Genomic DNA, 18647 nt, shown 5'->3' on the forward strand with positions numbered 1-18647 from the left:
GTCTATTCCTGCCACCTTGCATGTTAATGAAACCTATATCTGAATTAACTTGGCCCTGGCGCTTGCGTCTCTTTCTTCCCCTATGGTTCCATTGTCCGTTTGATCTTAATTCTTCCTTCTCTACACTGGTTCCTTCAGAGCTCTGGGTCCCCCCAAAAAAGCTGTTGCCTGGCGACCTATCCTACTACCCACCTTCTTGCCAGTGGCACCACCGTAGTGGATGCCATCCTGTGCAAAAGGGTGGGGCCTAACCTCGTACACTTCCCTGTTGACCTCCATCACCTCGTATCGGGCTCCGGCAGCGCCACCTGGTTTGAGGGCGGGGAAGTGCTTGGCGTCGTCTCCGCTAGGGGGCGGTGGTGGCGCCTGCTTATTCTTCATTATCTTCTTTCGCTTCTTCTCTCCCGTTGACTTCACTCCGGGAGAGGAGGAGGCCGCGTTGATGTCTCCCTCGCGCGAGCCGGTGGCGTGATTGCCGCGTACCGCGCCGCCATTGGCTTCGTCGACGGGGGCAGCTTGCCTGTTTCCAGGCGCTGGCTTCTCGGTTACCCCATGTTGGGAGGGCTTGGCTCCGGCAAGATGAAGTCTGCGGAATTTTGCCTTACAATCTTTCGAGCCCATGGGGTGGGCTAGTCCACAGATTGCACAGGACCGGTTGCACTCGTGTGGCGCACGGCCGTCCTGCGTCACAGTCACAGTTTGGCCGCAAAGGCCGCACTTGGGCCAGTTAGGCGTGGGGCAAATGTCCGCGCAGTGTCCCACAGTAGCGCACTTCACACAGGCCGGCACAGTGCGCTTGTATTCTCGGACGGGGGTGAGTTCCCCGTTGTAGTGGACGTACCGCGGGACCACCTTTCCAACAAAGGTGATCACCCCGATGGATGATTTTCCGAGGCGGCAAATGTTGGCAACCTGGCCGCCTCGCCAGGCAATTTGGGCGGTGAGCGTTGCGCTGGTTTCTTCGTCGGCGATGCCTCCGATGACGCCGCGGCACACTTCCCCGGTTTGTTTCAAATGCCCGTGTACGGGCAGGGTGCCTTTGGTTGTCGACAACTTGAATTCGCCGAGCAGGCGATCGGCAATGTGTGGATTCCGTGCGCCCACAACGAGCAGATTCTGCTCCCAGGCGTGGACGATATTTAGAACGTGCTCGGCAGTAGAAATACCGAGGTGCGAGTTCAGGGCTTTGCCCAACTCACCACGTCGGAACGTATTTCGTAGGTCGGCGGTGACCCTGGGCTTGATTATGACCACGTAGTCTTCAGGGTGCATCTGTGGCATTGGGCGGGGTTTCCAATGACGCGACTGGGCTTGTTTTGTACGCGATGAGGCAGGCCCGTGAGTGAGGGCTTGCTGCTTGGCTTGGGACGCCGCCGATGTGGCAGCCGCCGTGTTGGAGCCGGCTCTGCCGCGCCGGTTGACAAGTTGAAAGAGCTCCTCGTGCTCGAAACGTGCAGGTTCCGCGGTAGCTTCAGGTTGAGGTGCCGAAACAGTTGTCCAGGTCATTTCGGCAGGGTCGTAGCCCCTTAGAGGGGCTTGGGAAGCCATCTTGAGATGCGGCGAGGGTGTCGCCGCCACGGGAGCGACGCAGCCGTTAGGCCTAGCGCCCGCTCCTGATGGCAAAGTGACAATCTCCCCTCGCAAAGCGAAAATTGGGCCCACCTGATGAAATTTGGTGTCCAGAGTCCTGGTGATGTTAGGGACCCACTCGATCAAATTTCAAGAGAGGCCTAATTGATGCGCCGAAAGAAATAGCGACACTTGACGGAGCCGATATGGCATGCGTCCGCTCGCGTTCCTTCCAACACGCGGCCGCAAGACGTGAAGGCATGACTCTTGCAAGCAGTTGAAGCTCTACAGCACGAGTACTGCGGACATCATCCAGGGGAGAACTGAGGCTAGCACAATGTGCCACCTTCCTCGTTTCCCTCAGAGGACGTTTGAGCTCTCCACCAAGAAGACAGTTATGGCTATTCAATGTCTTCGAAACCAATGTTGATATTAGTATTTTTAACGTACACTGAAGTCGATCGGCAAAAAAATTAGATGCAGTTTAACTACTGCTTGGCCTGCCTGGTTAGAGAGTGAAAGCTGTGGTGTATCGGGCGAGTAGACGCGGCTTGGCGTCTGTAACGTTGAGTGCGTTCCGCATACATAATAGGTAGCGCGCCCTCTCCGTTAACGATGAGTAGAAACTACTCAGACATTCTCGAGAAATCGACGTCGCGCGTGCCTATGTTTACTTCGGAGTGGAAAGCCCACAGGTTTACGCGCTGTCCGGGGGTCCTTCCCCGCTGTTTTTTTTTGTTTTATTTGATCGCGCGCGGGCGTGATTGCTTACGCGCAGCGCCGTTTTTTTCGAATATGCGCTGAATTTTGTGACACTGGGTGATGCACCCGGGCACACACTGAGCGTTCGCGTCAAAGCGCGCACTACCTGCAGATGAGTAAGCGGGATGCCAGGCTTGATGTTTTTACCGAGTGCTCGAAACCAACAGACGGTGAAGAAACGAGCCCCAAAAGAATTAAACTCGCCTCCAACCTACCTGAGCCTGCACATATCTCGAAGGTGCCCGGACAGTGCTGCACAGAAAGGTTCTCGGCACGCATCATACACAGTCTTGGAGGCGCAGAATCTGCGACCGCGCACGAGACCGTTAAAAGAACGCGTTAACATTTCCAGTCGTCCGAAAGCTGCAACATCACGCGCTGATGATGGTAATTAAGCCGGTCTCATGCCACTTTTCTTTCAGGAGACTGTACTCAAGCGCCACCCGCGCGTCGTTTGGAGCCAGAGAGTGAGAAACCAAAAGAACGGCGGTGGTGATCGTCCCTTCTGGTAGATACCGACGAAGCTTTCAGAGCGATGATGCAGTATGCACATGTGCCTGACTCGGCGCCTCAGTGTCGATCTTCTGATACGACACGCGTTACTGTGGAAGTGTATGGTCTGCCCGCCCCGCGAAAATATTATTTTTAAGAGCGTTAGCTCTTACTCATCATGTTTCGCGATTTCGGGGGACAGCGACCATCACTGTAAAAAAAAATCCGTCAAAATGACGGGAAATACCTTGGCAGCTCTATTTCCAAGCATTTGACCGTTAAAATGATGGCACCCCGTCATTTTAAAATGATGGTGCTTTTTCATCATTTTGATGTTTTTCTTGTCAATCTGAAATACAACTGAACCGTCAATTTGATTACATTTGACCATCACAATGACAGCAGAACATCATTTCTAAATGACAGTTTTTCCATCATTTTGACGTCTTTCTTGTCAATCTGAAATACAACTGAACCGTCAATTTGATGACATTTGACCATCAAAGTGACAGCAGAACATCATTTCTAAATGACAGTTTTTCCATCATTTTGATGTTTTTCTTGTCAATGTGAAATACAGTCGAACTGTCAATTTGATAGCATTTGACCGTAGCAGTTACAGCAAGATGTCATTTCTAAATGACAATGTTTTTTCCTGACTTCGATGTCATTTTTATCGATTTGAAAATATAGCCAAACTGTAATTATACCACTGATTGTCTGCGATGGCAAGCTGTCAATTTTAAAACTGTTTTTATGACTTCAAGACTTTTTGCAAATTTGAAATTATCTATAACTGTCAGTACAGCATTTGGCCATCAAGGTAATAGCAGGCTGTAATTTCGAAATGACTATGCTTTTAACCATTCCAAAATTTGGCTTGTCAACATGAAATGCAACTGTGTTGTCAGTATGATGGCCCAACACGACAAGTCTCAACATAATTCTGTGTCAATATATAGTGTGGTGAACCTGACCACATGAAAGTCACTTGCAGTGGGCAGTACCTCATAAACCATGCAACAAAAACAAATTTACATTTCTACTTGCACATTTATTCATAAATTAAAGTGCATTCAGCAGGCTCAGCAACTTTGGTGCGATTCCGCAGGCCCTGCCTTTGCCGCGCCCTTTCGTTGGGTTGCTCTGCCCAAGGTACCTGGAAACAAAACGAGGATAGAATAAATCCATGCTCCATAAACTGTGCCAATCACATACTCTGCCTACACGCGTGAAATGCCATGAATGTGTGAACTGCACTACCTTCTGCAACACACAGTATTACGAAATTGAAAGACGAGATTAAAATCAGGTAGCAACAAATGTGAGCACACTAGTAGTGCGCTTAAATAGCTACATATACATGCACTAACAATAGATGATGTACCTAAATGTAACCATTATTATAACTCGTAAAAACAGCCCACAATTGCACATACACACCGTATAGTATTTCTAGTAACAATAGGCGCTCATCATGTACAGGAACCATACACAGAGTCTAGAAACCATAACTATGCAAGAGCATTTTGCTGCATTTCAGTGTTTTCAGCTATCAGCCGCAAACATAGGTCAGTATTGATGTAACACCCTGATGTCCAGGTATAGGCTGCAATTGCACATGTGGCAACCATGCATACATTTAAAAACCTCATTATCATGCCTCATCATCTTACCATTTGCACAATGCTCATTCTAATTTCTGTGCCCTTGGCCACAAATAAGCGGAATTTCACACCTGAAATCTTCTGAGCAATCAACAAACCTGTCACGATGATGAATGTCTTAATTTTTTTTCTTTTACACTGCAACTGTTGACACAAAGGGCGGCCAACTTCTCAGGTGCCAACATAGCAGACTTCACGATGGCTCTTTCACCTGTCCATTTCAAGTACTGAGCAATTCTGGACAAATATGGGATCACAGCATAATTTTTTTTGAAAGGGGCTAATAACCCTGCCAGCCCCTAAAAGATCACCAGGTGAAAGGGGAAAGTGCCATGTAATGGTTGTGACAGTACCTGTGAAGCTGTCCTGCCTATGTGTCACGTCTCCCGTTTCAATGCAAAATGAAATCTGACATTCATCATTGCAAAAGGTTTGTTGAGTGCCCAGAAGGTGAGGTAGAGAGCTCTACTTTCTCGGGGCTGATTGTACACAGGCTACAGCGAGCACTGCATCAATGGTAACAAGGGAACCTGAGGCCTGTAAAAGTGCAGAGAGGCATCCGGCAACTTGCCACATGTGTGGACGCAACCCATAGTCAGACACACTGTAATGTTGCACTAGGACATTAGCCAGTGGACACGATACATAGTAGAGCGACTTAAAATAACTGCATTTACACTTAATCCTCGCTCCTATTTTTCCTGACGTCGGTACTTATAAAAGTGCTGCACACATTACATTTAGCAATAATTGACAGTCGCCCGTCCTATCTGGTTCTTCGTTCTAGCCCCTTTCTTGCAGTAGCCAACCAAAAAAATAAGCAAAACACTGAAAAGTGTTATCTAGATGCACTCACAGGACACGTAACCAAGTTTAGGCAATGCAAACTGCCAGGCTGGTGCATTCATCACATGACAATGATCAAATCCGCAATTCTGCAAGTGTCAGAATACCAGAACTGGGTGCAATTTAAAATTAAAAGTCCGGCCTTCATCTCGCAATTGCCAGAGCTAGCCAATGTGCAAGGCTTGTTAGCATGTACTGATGGCAAGCAGCACTATGTCAATAATCTTACCATTCTACTTTCTAAAGACGCCTGTGACTGGCAAATCACCATACAGGTGTGCCAAAAAAGCAACACGGTGCTGTGCCAGAGAACGAAGAAATGCACAAGAGGAATGTATGTGACGACATCAGAATTTCAGGGGAACAGGGCAGAACTGATCATTTGCAGGCATTGGCTAAGGAGGGCGAGTGCCTTTCCTCAGGAAAAAGAAGCCTGCTGCTCACACTATTGCCTCGGATTCCGATTGCTTATCAAACGCATCATCCACATTCACTCATTTACCTCTGCAAAAACTTCATGGTGAGGGGGCAGTCGGGAGGGTACGCAACGTTGAACACAAAGAAGGCACCAAGGAGGAGGCCCATGGCCTTCTCAAGGCTTCTTGTAGAATCCACTGCAACGATGATCTTCTTTATGTCCCCCATGCTTGATCCTGCAAGGAAAAAAAATTAGTCACACGCAAATGCTACCCACTAAAGGGGTGATCTAATAATTCGAGTAACTCTATGGCCTTCGATGTGTCCACTGAGAGAAGCCGAATTCAAATGTACTCGTAAAAAGCCATACTGGGTCTTGTTGCTAGGCCTTATGGTACCCTGGCAGTAGACAGACACATGCAACATGCCCTCCCTTATCAGTGCTTTACACGCCACTAATTATATCTGTTGAAGACGCTTGCTTCATGTAAACATACTACATAGAACTTGTTTATGGAAAAAGCTTTACAAATATTGCACGACAAAAAAGAATTAACTTTGTCGGCAGAATACTTCGTTTTTTTTTTTAAATAATGGGAAATAGTGATGAGGTAACGAAACTTGGGCAAGCACCGAGGCAACTTTTCAAAGGCCCTCCATTTTGTACCTAGCCTGCCATGACATTGATGAGAAAAGCCAAGCTCAGCTTCGTTCATGCTTTCTAGCAGAACGTCATGCTTTTGGCAAGTCAAAAGGCCGCACATTAGTCTCGATGAACTCTGGCATATCACCTTATAGTGCAGAGATTGCCCCACCCTCCCCACTTATCAACAGTACTGCTACTGAGTTCCAAATTTTTTGTACACTCTAATAAGAATGGAAAACTACTGGCCATACTTGCACATTGTTATCATGTTTAATTATTAAACAAACTGTACATACATAAGATGAAGCAGCAATTAAGCCTTTCATCCAGGGCTAGCCTCATTCCTAAGTTTTGAATATGTCCTACTAAGTAGAGTGAAGTTACACAAAATCAGGTTACATCGTAGAATAATAAAATACACTGTACAAGCCATGTATTGAGCCAAAGTTCTATAAATGACAAATACATACCAATCACAGCAAGGTGCGGAGTTGTTGGCAGTCCTTCCAGCCCCCCTTCAGCTGCATGCTGGGAATTCACAAGCCACATGTTATTAGACTCCAGAGAAAACATCAGTGATCAGATACATGCATCTCAATAATAAATCATAACCATACTTCCAACGATCCTGCTGTCATCAAGGCACTTTCTACACCTCGGGTACAGTATCATTTCAGCAGAAATGGATGAAAATGCGGTATAAAATTACAAGACTACAAATTTACTTGATTCAATAATTCCCAGCTAATGGATACGCCAGTCGAAAGAAATTTTTGGCCCTTGTTTGAGGCTTATAGGCAATAAGCTATAAAAATGAATAGAATTTATTTGGAAATAACTATTGCTGAAATAATTAGGCCCATATCTTAATGCTATACAAGAATGAAACTGCACACTATCAGTACACGAACTAAACACTGAGCTGCCCCATCGCCACCGGACACCGACGTATGGGGCTCGGTGTGCCAGGAAGCGAGGAACAACAAAAAAGAGAGAGCGTAAGAAATAAAACAGAAAAAAAGCTGATCAGTGCACGAAAAGTAGTCTGCTTTTTATTGACGAATACTTTTACGAACCTACGACAGTAGTGCCGACACCATGAATTCAAGGGAGCTGCAGATGGCCAGCATGGTAGTCATAGCACATGTCTTGGCCTGAATTACAACTGAAAATGTAAAAAATGGTTTTTACGACTATTTTTACTGCCCATTAAGCCCATTCATAAGGTGTTCTGCATTTAAACAGAGGCGCATGGCGCGCTAGAGCTCGACCAACTCGATTTCGATCCTTGGCCCGCGTAGCAGTAATCGTAACCGAAAGTCAGGCTCGATCGCGATTGTATGTGCCCGCATGATAGAGATACTATAAACGACTTTCTTCGACTTTCTTCAATTAACGTGCGCCAATGCTCTTCGTACGCTTCAGTGTTCCTCACAGGAAGTTTTTTTTTTACACGTGGGCGCACGCAGCCCCTGAAAATCGCTGCACGTGGCTGAACCATGAGGCCGCGATTCACGCTTTACGTAGAAGCACGTCTCTGAACGGCAATCTCGGGCCCACGGCCATCGGTGCGTGTATACATTACGCGTGAGAACTAGCGTGCTCCTCGTAGCTATGTGCCGCACAGAACGCGTACTGCACGAACGAAGCATATAAGCAGAACACTTACCTCTACCCGCTGCAGTTGATTTTCGGCTGCAGCCCATACGTTCCTTGATTGCGTCTTCGCGGCCTTCCAACGCGTCGCACACAAAAAGGCAAAATGGCGCAAAAAGCAGAACGCACACCCGGGCAGAAGCAGCGCGCACAAAGAAAAGCGAGAGGGAACCACGACAACCGGACTCCTTCCTTGACAGCGGGGGCCGGAAGCGCGCGTTGAGCGACGTCTCACATGACGTACCCCTACGCGCCAGCCAATAGAGTTTCTCGTTTTGTGTTGCGCTCTCCGTCTCTTTCTCCTCGCCCGCTCGTTCACGGCGAAGTCTCCGTCTTTCCCGTTTGACGCCGGCGGCTCGTCAAAATAGATAAAAAAGTGGCCGTCAAAATGACGGTTTGTTTTTACAGTGCACCTTTGATCACAGCGCCATCCGTGGCCGCAACCACTCATTACGTTTCGAGATTTCGTGAGGCCTTCTACCACCCTAAGTTCAACACGCTATCAGTGCCCATGGCTGCAACTAGAAAACAGTGCATCTAGCATTGAGACCTGTAGCGCCAACTACAATAGCACTGTAGAAACAACCACCTGCAGCGAGACAATGATGAATTCACGGTCCAATATGGTTCCTCTCAACACGGTCTCTCTAAAAGAAGCATCGACCTGATGCATTAAAACAAATAATGCGACTAGTAAGAGATAAAACGGATCTTGCGAACATAGAGTATGGAAATGCAGCGTCCTTTAGAGCGCATAATACGGCTTCAGACGGACTACATGGACAAGTTCTGTGGTCGTACGCGGCATCGCTGGGATGCAGTCATTGCGTCAGGGATGACTTCATAATCCAGTTCACCTAGCCGACGAAGAACATTGTACGGGCCGAAAAAGCGGCGCAAAAGCTTGTCACTGAATCCACGGTGGCGAATGGCCGTCCAAACCCAGACATACGTCTCCTGGCTTGTATTCCGTGTTGCGTCTTCGTAGGTTGTAGCGTCTGGCGTCGTTCCGCTGCTCATCTTTGATCCGTTATCGGACAAGCCTTCGAGCTTCTGCGCATTGAAGGTAGGCGGCAACGTCGACGTTCTCTTCTTCTGTGATGTTGAGCAGCATGGCGCCTAGCGTGTTCGTAGCCTCCCTGCCATGGACAATCCTAAAAGGCGTCATCTGAGTGGTCTCCTGCACTGCGGTTTTGTAGGCGCAGACGACGTAAGGCAGGATGACATCCCAGGTTTTGTGTTCGGCATCGACATACATGGCGAGCATATCGGCGATGGTATTGTTCAGGCGCTCGGTTAGTCCGTTGGTCTGCGGATGGTATGCAGTTGTCCTCCGGTGGCTGGTTTGGCTGTAACGCAGGACGGCTTGCATTAGTTCCGCCGTGAATGCTGTTCCTCTGTCCGTGATGAGCACTGGGGGGGGGGGGGGGGGGGGGGGGGGCGCCGTGTAGAAGAAGAATGCACTCCACAAAAAATTGGGCGACTTCTGCTGCTGCTCCATTCGGTAGGGCTTTCGCCTCGGCGTAGTGGGTCAGGTAGTAGGTCTCTATGATGATCCACTTATTTCCAGACGTTGAAGTTGGAAAAGGGCCAAGCAAGTCCATGCCGATCTGCTGAAAGGGACTTGATGGAGGTTCAATGGGGTTCAGAAATCCTGCTGGTCGTGTGAAAGGGGTATTTCGTCGTTGACAATCTCGGCAGGTTTTCACATAATGTGCGACATCGGCAGACAGTCGGGGCAAGTAATACTTGTATTGAATGCGTCGGAGGGTGCGAGTAAACCCGAGATGTCCAGCTGTCGGCTCGTCGTGTGAAGTGTGTAGAACTTCGCGGAGTCAAGCAGGAAAAACAAGGAGGTAGGCAATCGGCGTCAAAGTGGCTGCGTCCGGACTTGTAAACGACGGTGACGTCAAACTCCTGGAGACGCAGACTCCATCGAGCGAGTCGGCAAGAGGGGACCTTCAAATTGGCAAGCCAGCACAGCGCGTGGTGATCGATGACCACCTTGAACGGTCGTCCTTACAGGTAGGGGCGGAATTTGGACGTGGCCCACATGATGGCAAGGCACTCCTTCTCAGTTGTCGCATAGTTAGCCTCGGCCTCGGAAAGGGAACGGCTAGCGTATGCGATGACTTTCTCCAGCCCGTCGCTTTTTTGAGAACGGCCCCTAGGCCCACGCTGCTTGCGTCGGTATGAACTTCAGTATCGGCGTTCTCATCAAAATGCGCGAGGATCGTTGGGAAATGTAAACGACGCCGAAGTTCCTTTAAGGCTTCTGCTTGCGGCGCTTCCCATTTAAACGGCACGTCTGCTTTCGTCAGTTGAGTCTGGGGCTCGGCGATGCGCGAAAAGTTTTTCACAAATCGTCGGTAATGCGCACAGTCCGAGAAATCTCCGCACTGCTTTCTTATTTGCCGGCGGTGGAAACTGTTCAATAGCAGCTGTTTTCTGCGGGTCCGGGCGTAGTCTCTCCTTGCTAACGATGTGGCCTAGAAACACCAGCTCTCCGTAGGCAAAGCGGCACTTCTTTGCTTTAAAGGTTAGGCCAGACGAGTTGATGGCGTCTAGTACTGCTCGAAGTCTTTACAGGTGCTCTTCAAAGTTAGAGGCGAAAACAACATCATCTAAAAATATCAAACACATTTGCCACTCCACGCCTGCCAGCACTGTATCCATTACTCGATGAAACGTCACTGGTGCGGAACAGAGACCAAATGGCATCACCTTGAACTCAAACAGCCCATCCGGAGTGATGAATGCTGCCTTCTCGCGATCTCTTTCGTCGACCTCAATTTGCCAGTAGCCGCTGTTGAGGTCCATCGACGAGAAATATTTGGCGTTGCAGAGGCGGTCCAGTGTGTCGTCGATGCGGGGGACGGGGTAGACGTCCTTCTTTGTTATGTAGTTCAAGCGGCGGTAACCAACGCAGAGTCGAAGTGCGCCGTCTTTCCCACTAGAACAACCGGTGCCGCCCATGGGCTGTTTGAAGGCTGGATGACGTCGTCGTGAAGCATTTCTTCGACCTTGGTCACGGATGGCTTGTCGTTCTCGCGGTGACACATGGTAGGGGCTTTGACGGAGAGGTCGGACTTGTTGGTCCGTTATAACGCGATGCTTGGCAATTGGCATTTGTCGGACCTTCGGCGAAGTCGAAAAACACTCACTGGAGCTTCGAAGCAGATTGCGGATCTGGTCTTGTCTGTACTGGTTCAGGGCTGGGTTGATGTAAAAAGTGGGCGAGTTCTCTTGAGCAGGCGAATGTTCTGCGGAGAGGTCGGAGAGGGCGAAGGCGTCTCTTACGTCGGATATTTCGTCGAAGAAAGCAATCGTCGTTCCTCTGTTAATGTGCCGGTATTCTTCGCTGAAGTTAGGCAGCAGTACTTCGGCGTGGCCATTGCGGAAATGTGCGATGCCTCTAACGATGCAGATTCCTCGGTCTAGAAGCAACTGCATGTTCCCCTCGATCATTGATTCAGCGTTAATGGCTTTCGTGGCGCCTTCGGTCACGATAACACTTGAACGGGGTGGGACGCTCACTTCATCCTCCAGGACACTCAGGGCAACGTGATTTTCCCGAGTTTTCATCGAAGCGATGACTTCGTCCGTCGAAAGCGTGATCAGCTTGGATCGCAGGTCGATGATCGCCTGATGCTCATTAAGCAAATCCATACCCAAGATCACTTCGCGGGAGCATTGCGGTAGCACAACAAAGGTCGCAGGATAGGCATGTCCTTTGACAGTCACTCGCGCTGTGCATCGTCCTGATGGCGTAATGAGGAGGACCCCGCGGTGCGAATTTGTGGGCCGTCTCAAGCCGTTGTGACTTTTCTCAGATGCGCAGCGAATGTTCCATTCAACACCGAGTAATCGGCTCCTGTGTCGACTAGAGCGGTAACTTTCCAGCCGTCTATGGCCACTTCTAAGTCGGAGGTCCTGGCTCTTGCATTGCATGTCGCTCTCGGCGTCGGGTCACGGCTTCGTCGCGTATGCGAGTCGCGGGTGGGGCGTGCGGTCGAAGCTTTTCTGGGTGGCGGCGTCGTTTTGAAGGCAGTTTGCGTCGTGGTCGGGGTTGTCAATTTGTGCGGCGTCGGTGCAGCGAGTGTAGGTTCTTCATGCGGCGTCGCGGGTGCAGCGTCTTCATGGGCCGTGGTCGGTGGAGGATCTTCGGCGTTTCGCTGATGAGCAACCTCACCTCCAGAGGTTGCTGCCTTTAGTTTCCCCTACGGGGGCTGGGAGACCTTCCTTGTAACGCGGCTGCGTAGCTACGGCGTGGAGACGCTAAGCGAGAGGTTGACGGCGATGGTGAGCGCGAAAAGCGGTTCGGCGTGTGCTCCTCTCGACGCAAGCACTCGTCGATTTCCTGCGAACGTTGGCCGAAGCGTGGGCGTGGGGCGTTAACGGCAAATCCTCGAAGACCGATACGTCGGTACGCGCAGTGACGAAGAATATGGCCGGCCTCACCGCAATGGAAGCACAACGGCCTGTTGTCTGAAGTCCTCCAGGCGTCGCATTTCCTGGAGCTTGAGCTTTGATCATAGGCTAGGCGGGCTGGGGCAGGGAGGTGGCGTTCGGGAACAAGTTGTTCATGTCGGACAGGATGCAGGGGTTGTAGTTGACGCTGAGGACTCCTTACTGCAGCGGCGTAGGACATGGCCTGGGGTTCTGTGGCCGTCGGGGTGCCAAGTGCCTGTTGCACTTCTTCCCGTACCACATCCATCAGAGGCGCTGCTTGTGGCTGTGGGGAGGATGGTAGTAGTCGGCGTAGCTCCTCTCGGACGATTTCGCGGATAACTTCCCGCAAGCTGTCGCTGGTGGTGGCCGTCGTTTCCGAACGGATTGCACAAGCAGAGGAAGGGCGAATGTACTGCCGGGCTCGGACATACGTCGAGGGTCTTCTCAATCCTGCAGGCTTCTTGCATGAATTCCTCGACTGTTTTTGGCGGCTGAAGGACGAGGCTGCCAGAGTTGTTCTTTTACGCCGTGCATTAAAAACTGAACTTTCTTTTCCTCGGTCACCTCGGGGTCGGCGCGGGGAAATAGGCGCTTCATCACCTCGACATAACCGCGGACGGGCTCATTCGGAAGCTGGATCCTGGACTCGCGGAGTCGTTCAGCTCTTTCTTTCCTAACGACCCTGGTGAATACCTTCAATATTCTCTCTTGAATAGCTCCCATGTCTTAAGGGACGATTCGTAGTTTTCGTACCACGTGCGTGCGGAGCCTTCTAATGAGAAAAACACGTGTCCATTTTTTGCCGCATCATCCTACTTGTTGAATGACGCCACGAGCTCAAATTGGTCCAACCATTCTTCAGGGTCTTTGCTTAGGGATCCTTTGAAAGTTGGCGGCACCCGCGGCTGCTGCAGTATGATCGGTGTCGACATCTTCGGCGAGGTTGCGGTGCTCGTAGCCGCGTCTTTTCGCTGTCTGGTGCGGTCCGGCAGGGTCCCGAACTCAGGCTCCTCTCCCTGGAGACGTCGGCTGGCTCGCTGAGCTGCTTAGTTCTCGACTGCGAAGCGCTGAGGGCTGGCTTCACGACTTGAAGGGGGCGTCCGGAACATGGAAGGCTACCCCGCACCTCCACCAGATGCCACGTAGTGGTGACGGCAGTCGAAGGAGCGATGAAGAAGGGCGAAATGTCTTCAAAAAGAAAAGTGTTTATTGGGCTGACTTCCGCCCACAATGGACGGAATCACTCGGCGGCGGCGAAGCGAAAAGCGTGCTCAGCGGTCGTCGAACAGAATGCCCGTCGCTGTCGGCCGTGCTCAATTTAAAGCTGATCGCGAACTTTCGAGATAAAGCGCGAAATGTTACTAGAACTTTCCGGAACAACGTAGAATAAGCTGTGCCTGGCTGCGATCAATCGAGATAAATCTATATAGTCGCGTCTTGCGTCGCAAAGAAAGCGATAATGTGGTGTGGCGGCAGATTTGAAGAACGAACAAACACAGCAAATATTCGCGGCATTACTCCCCTCTCAAAGAAGCATCGACCCGATGAATTAAAACAAAAAATGCGACTAGTAACAGATAGAACGGATCTTGCGAAAATAGAGTATGGAAATGCAGCGTCCTTTAGCGCGCATAATACGGCTTCAAACGGACTACATGGACAACTTCTGGTCGTACGCGGCATCGCTGGGATGCAGTCATTGCGTCAGGGATGACTTCATAATCCAGTTCACCTAGCCGACGAAGAACATTGTACGGGCCGAAAAGCGGCGCAAAAGCTTGTCACTGAATCCACGGTGGCGAATGGCCGTCCAAACCCAGACATACGTCTCCTGGCTTGTATTCCGCGTTGCGTCTTCGTAGGTTGTAGCGTCTGGCGTCGTTCCCCTGCTCATCTTTGATCCGTAATCGGACAAGCCTTCGAGCTTCTGCGCGTTGAAGGTAGGCGGCAACGTCGACGTTCTCTTCTTCTGTAATGTTGAGCAGCATGGCGCCTAGCGTGTTAGTGGCCTCCCTGCCATGGACAATCCTAAAAGGCGTCATCTGAGGGGTCTCCTGTACTGCGGTGTTGTAGGCGAAGACGACGTAAGGCAGGATGGCATCCCATGGCTTTTGTGTTCGGCATTGACATACATGGCAAGCTTATCGGCGATGGTTTTGTTCAGGTGCTCGGTCAGTCCCTTGGTCTGCGGATGGTATGCAGTTGTCATCCGGTGGCTGGTTTGGCTATAACGCCGGACGGCTTGCATTAGTTCCGCCGTGAATGCTGTTCCTCTGTCCATGATGAGCCCATCGGGGCGCCGTGTCGAAGAAGAAGGCACTCCACGAAAAATATGGCGACTTCTGCTGCTGTTCCGTTCGGTAGGGCTTTCGCCTCGGCGTAGCGGGTCAGGTAGTCCGTCGCTATGATGATCTACTGAATACCAGACGTTGACATTGGAAAAGGGCCAAGCAAGTCCATGCCGATCTGCTGAAAGGGTCTTGAGGGAGGTTCAATGGGGTTCAGAAATCCTGGTGGTCGTGTGGGAGGGGTATTTCGTCGTTGACAATCTCGGCAGGTCTTCACATAAAGTTCGACATCGGCAGACAGTCGGGGCCAGTAATACTTGTCTCGAATGCGGCGGAGGATGCGAGTAAACCCGAGATGTCCAGCTGTCGGCTCGTCGTGGGAAGTGTGTAGAACTTCTTCGCGAGGACAAGCAGGTACAACAAGAAGGTAGGCTGTTTTGCTCGCTGCAAAGTTCTTCACAACGACCTCATTCTGCACACAGAAGGAGGACAGTCCTCGGTTGAATGAAGCGGGGGCTGAAGAAAACTTTCCTTCCAGGTACTCGATGAGGCGTTTTAGGTCGGGGTCCGAGCGTTGCTGCTGAGCAAAAGAGCTGGGGCTGATGGGTCCCAGGAAGGCGTCCTCATCGTCGTCCGGCGGCGTTGTACCTACAGGGGCTCGTGAGAGGCAGCGGCGTCAGAGGGCTTGCGTCCGGACTTGTTAACGACGGTGACGTCAAACTCCTGGAAACGCAGACTCCATCGAGCAAGTCGGCCAGAGGGGTCCTTCAAATTGGCATGCCAGCACAGCGCGTGGTGATCGCTGACCACCTTGAATGGTCGTCCTTACAGGTAGCGGCGGAATTTTGACGTAGCCCAGAAGATGGCAAGGCACTCCTTCTCGTTGTCGAGTAGTTAGCCTCGGCCTTGGAAAGGGAACGGCTAGCGTATGCGATGACTTCCTCCAGCCCGTCGCTTTTTTGAACGAGGACGGCGCCTAGGCCCACGCTGCTTGCGTCGGTATGAACTTTAGTACCAGCGCTTTCATCAACACGTGCGAGGATCGGTGGGGACTGTAAACGACGCTGAAGTTCCTTGAAGGCTTCTGCTTGGGCGCTTGCCATTTAAACGGCACGTCTGCCTTCGTCAGTTGGATCAGGGGCTCGGCGATGCGGGAAATGTTTTCACAAATCGTCGGTAATATGCGCACAGTCAGAGAAATCTGCGGACTGCTTTCTTATCGGCCGGCGGTGGAAAATGTTCAATAGCAGCTGTTTTGTGCGGGTCTGGGCGTACTCCCTCCTTGCTAACGATGTAGCCTAGAAACAGCAGCTCCTCGTAGGCTAAGTGGCACTTCTCTGCTTCCAAGGTTAGGCCAGGCGACTTGATGGCGTCTAGTACTGGTCGAAGTCTTTTGAGGTGCTCTTCTAAGTTCGAGGCGAATACAACGACGTCATCTAATTATACCAGACAAATCTGCCACTTCAGGCCTACCAGCCTGTATCCATTACTCGCTGAAACGTCGCTGGTGCGAAACAGAGGCCAAATGGCATCACCTTGAACTCAAACAGCCCATACGGAGTGATGAATGCTGTCTTTTTGCGATGTCTTTCGTCGACTTCAATTTGCCAGTAGCTGCTCTTGAGGTCCATCGATGAGAAATATTTAGTATTGCAGAGGCGGTCCAGTGTGTCGTCGATGCGGGGGAGGGGGTAGACGTCCTTCTTTGTTATTTTATTCAAGCGGCAGTAACCAACGCAGAGTCGAAGTGCGCCGTCTTTCTTTCCCACTAGAACAACCGGTGCCGCCCATGGGCTGTTTGAAGGCTGGATGACGTCGTCGCGAAGCATTTCTTCTACTTTGTCCCGGATGGCCCGTCGTTCTCGCGGTGAGACACGGTAGGGGATTTGACGGAGAGGTCGGACGTGTTGGTCCGTTACAATACGATGCTTGGCAATTGGCATTTGTCGGACCTTCGGCGAAGTCGAAAAACACTCACTGGAGCTTCGAAGCAGATTGCGGATCTGGTCTTGTCTGTACTGGTTCAGGGCTGGGTTGATGTTGAAAGCGGGCGAGTTCTCTGCGTCAGGCGAATCTTCTGCGGAGAGGTCGGAGAGAGCGAAGGAGTCTCGTACGTAGGATATTTCGTCGGAGCAAGCAATCGTCGTTCCTCTGTTAATGCGCCTGTATTCTTCGCTTAAGATAGTCGGCAGTACTTCGGCCTGGCCATTCGGGAAATGTGCGATGCCTCTTGCGATGCTGATTCCTCGGTTTAGAAGCAACTGCATGTTCGCCTCGATGATGGCGTCAGCGTTAATGGCTTTCGTGGCGCGTACGGTCACGATAATGCTTGAACGGGGTGGGACGCTCACTTCTTCCTCTAGGAAACTCAGGGCAACGTGATTTTCCCGAGTTTGCATTGAAGCGATGGCTTCGTCCGTCGAAAGCGTGATCAGCTTGGATCGCAAGTCGATGATCGCCTGGTGCTCATTAAGAAAATCCATACCCAAGATCACTTCGCGGGAGCATTGCGGTTGCACAACAAAGGTCGCAGGATAGGTATGTCGTTACAGTCACTCGCGCTGTGCATCGTCCTGATGGCGTAATGAGGTGGCCCCCTGCGATGCGAATTTGTGGGCCGTCCCAAACCGTTGTGACTTTTTTTTAGCTGCGCAGCGAATGTTCCATTCTTCACCGAGTAATCGGCTCTTGTGTCGACTACAGCGGTAACTTTCCGGCCGTCGATAGTCACCTCTAAGTCAGAGGTCCTGGCTCCTGCATTGCATGTCGCTCTCGGCGTCGGGTCACGGCTTCGTCGCGTATGCAAGTCGCGGGTGGGGCGTGTGATTGGAGCTTTTCTGGGTGGCGGCGTCGTTTTGAAGGCAGTTTGCATCGTGATCAGGGTTGCCATTTTTTGCGGCATCGGTGCAGCGAGTGCAGGTTCTTCATGTTGCGTAGCGGGTGCAGCGTCTTCATGGGGCGTGGTCGGTGGACGATCTTCGTCGTTTCGCTCGCGCGCCACCTCACCTCCAGAGGTTGCCGTCTTTAGTTTCCCCAACGGGGGCTGGGAGACCTTCCTCGTACTGCGACTGCGTAGCTGCGGCGTGGCGACGCAAAGCGCGAGGTTGACGGCAATAGTGAGCGTGAAAAGCGGTTCGGCGTGTACTCCTCTAGACGCAGGTACTCGTCGATTTGCTGCTGACGTTGGCCGAAGCGTGGTCGTGGGGCGTTAACGGCAAATCTTCGAGGACCGATACAATGAAAGCACAACGGCCGGTTGTCGGAAGTCCTCCATGCGTTGCGTTTCCTAGGGCTTGAGCGTCGATCGTAGGATGGGCGGGCGGGGTCAGGGAGGTGTTGTTCGGGAACAAGTGGCTCATCTCGGGGAGGACGTAGGGGTTGTCGTTGGGGCTGAGGAGACCTTACTGCGGCGGCGTAGGTCATGGCCTTGGGTTCTGTGTCCGTCGGGGTGCCAAGTGCCTGTTGCACTTCTTCCCAAGCCACATCCATGAGAGTCGCTGCTTGTGGCTGTTGGGAGGATGGCAGTAATCGGCGTACCTCCTCTCGGACGATTTCAGGGATAACTTCCCGCAAGCTGTCGTTGGTGGTGGCCGTCGTGCCCGAGCGGATTGCACAGGCAGAGGATGGGCGATTGTACTGCCGAGCTCGGACGTCGAGGGTCTTCTCAATCGTGCAGGCTCCTTGCATGAATTCCTCGACTGTGTTTGGCGGCTGGCGGACGAGGCTGCAAAGGAGTTGTTCTTTTACGCCGCGCATTAAAAACTGAACTTTCTTTTCCTCGGTCATCTCGGGGTCGGCGCTGCAAAATAGGCGCTTCATCTCTTCGTCGTAACCACGGACGGGGTCGTTCGG

General features: G+C 51.3%; 1 long non-coding RNA gene across 3 annotated transcripts; it reads right to left on the reverse strand.

Moving 5' to 3' along the window:
• Positions 1–5367: 5367 nt before the first annotated feature.
• Positions 5368–8462, reverse strand: LOC144105476 (uncharacterized). Of its 3 annotated transcripts, XR_013308804.1 has the most exons (4): positions 8069–8462; positions 7476–7564; positions 6870–6927; positions 5368–5989 (listed from the first exon to the last, which is right to left on the reverse strand). It is a non-coding gene; the product is annotated as an uncharacterized LOC144105476 (long non-coding RNA). The 3 variants fall into 3 exon arrangements; XR_013308805.1 differs by lacking the exon at positions 7476–7564; XR_013308803.1 differs by lacking the exons at positions 7476–7564; positions 8069–8462 and having other exon boundaries at positions 6870–7469.
• Between the last annotated feature and the right edge of the window lie 10185 nt (positions 8463–18647).

This window comes from Amblyomma americanum, chromosome 9 (genome assembly GCF_052857255.1).
Source record: "Amblyomma americanum isolate KBUSLIRL-KWMA chromosome 9, ASM5285725v1, whole genome shotgun sequence".
In the NCBI taxonomy this organism is placed as follows: Eukaryota; Metazoa; Arthropoda; class Arachnida; order Ixodida; family Ixodidae; genus Amblyomma; species Amblyomma americanum.